This window comes from Gadus morhua, chromosome 8 (assembly GCF_902167405.1).
Source record: "Gadus morhua chromosome 8, gadMor3.0, whole genome shotgun sequence".
In the NCBI taxonomy this organism is placed as follows: Eukaryota; Metazoa; Chordata; class Actinopteri; order Gadiformes; family Gadidae; genus Gadus; species Gadus morhua.
The window spans coordinates 11096492-11098321 of record NC_044055.1 but is presented as its reverse complement, the minus strand read 5'-3'; the positions used below and the strand labels follow the sequence as shown (position 1 = coordinate 11098321).

The following is a 1830-nucleotide window of genomic DNA, read 5'->3' as shown; positions in this document are numbered from 1 at the left end:
ACACACACACTACATGTCCTTTTCATAAGGAGTCATGTTCCAAATGCCCTTTGTGAGCGAACGACAGGAAAGTCCGGTTGACCTCTGTTACCTTTGTCAGACCTGCGACCTTGTCCCTGCTCACCTGTGTTTCGACACCGCTTCGCTCTCCGCCACTAGAGGTCCTCGTTGTGTCGGCGTTCTCCAACCCCAGCGCAGACAAGGCAACCATGCAATAACTCAATATGCATTTATATATATTTATATATATATATCTTTTTACAATGGAAACCATTTTTTCGTCGCATGTGGACGACTTGGAAAAAAAACAAACAATAAACAGAAATGCGCACACGATCACGATCCATTAAAAACAACAAACCCATTTAAAACATGATTGTCACTTACTGCGAGTCACAACAGCGTACGAACCACAAATAAATAACCGAGAGAGTTATGTACAATATGCACAATAATCAAAAATGGGAGTGCAAATAAAGCTTTGGGAGATCTGTACAGGAAATCAGGTAAGAAGCGGATGGGGGACTCTGGGGTGAGGCTCCTCCCCCTGACCTCACTGGCTGGGGTGTGTGATAGGTACCGATGAGGTCATCGTTTCACAGGACACGTAGCAACACGGACGGTAGCAGGTGTGGATGTCGTCCCCGATTTTGTCTTTTGTACAAGTTCCTTCATGGTCGTTTTGTTATTCAATGCAAAAAAACGAGAGTAAAAACTAATAAAAAAAGAGCGAGAGAGACGAAAGATCGGGAACGATGTTTGCAGAGGGGAGTAAAATTAACACATTTACGTTACGTACGGTGCATGGCATTCCACTGGAGACGGGAGAGTTTTGTAATACTTAGCGATATCCAATGAGGATCAAGGCAACAACCATGGAACCACAGGCGAGTAGAAAAAAACACAACTAACGACAGAGGAAGAGAGAGACTCAAGAGAAAGACTAGACAGAGGGAGAGGGAGAGAGAGAGAGAGAGAGAGGGGGAGAGAGGGGGAGAGAGAGAGGGGGAGGGAGGGAGGGAGAGAGAGAGAGAGAGAGAGAGATAATAGACGGCTCGGCCCACAAATCTTGTGGCCTTGAGTGTGGCTCCCATTCACTTTGTATTGAAGGCGTGCTGGACCCCTTGGGCAAGGGATTGTGGGTAGGCTCATGTGTGGGCGAGGGATCGCGGCGTGGTTGAAGGGGTGGGGCAAAAGTTGAACTTCATTTAACTTTATGCAAAGACCAATGGCCACGCCATTGGACAATCAACATTCGGTGGGTACTGGAAGGAACACAAGGACTTGTGGTTTTAAGCCATCGACAAAGTGGTAGACTCCCACATAAGCCAATAGAGAGAGGGTGGGCGTTTGCCATGCCTCATCAAAAAGGTGAGCATGGTTTTGGTGGGGCCGAGCCATTAGAAAGAGCGAGAGAGAGCGAGAAGGCAAGAGAGAGCGAGAGAGAGAGAGAGAGAGAGAGAGAGAGCAAGAGAGAGCGAGAGAGCGAGAGAGCAAGAGAGAGAGAGAGAGAGAGAGAGAGAGAGAGAGAGAGAGAGAGAGAGAGAGAGCAAAAGAGAAAGAGAGAGAGCAAGAGAGAGTGAGAGAGCGTGAGAGAGAGAGCCACTGCAACGTATCTTTGTGCTCTTGCTTCATAGGGTCCTTCAGCAGCTCCGGGGACGCGCTGTGTCACTTATTATGTACAACTCGTCACTGTCACCATCCAGCCCACGAATCCGACCGCAGCCGGACAAGAACACAAACCGAAACAGAAGGGCTGCTCCAAAGTCTGGCCAGGTCTGGCACCTGCTCTGGTGTGCGCCCACACACACACAGACACACACACCTCCC

At 48.7% G+C, this 1830-nt stretch overlaps 1 protein-coding gene across 9 annotated transcripts in view; it reads right to left on the bottom strand.

Moving 5' to 3' along the window:
• Positions 1-219: 219 nt before the first annotated feature.
• LOC115549080 (receptor-type tyrosine-protein phosphatase mu) overlaps positions 220-1830 on the bottom strand; it is a 164997-nt gene continuing 163386 nt past the window's right edge. For all 9 annotated transcript variants that reach the window (XM_030364081.1, XM_030364084.1, XM_030364082.1 and 6 more), the window contains one exon: positions 220-1830. This exon is cut by the window's right edge and continues 200 nt beyond it. The gene's annotated coding sequence lies outside the window, so the exon portion shown is untranslated.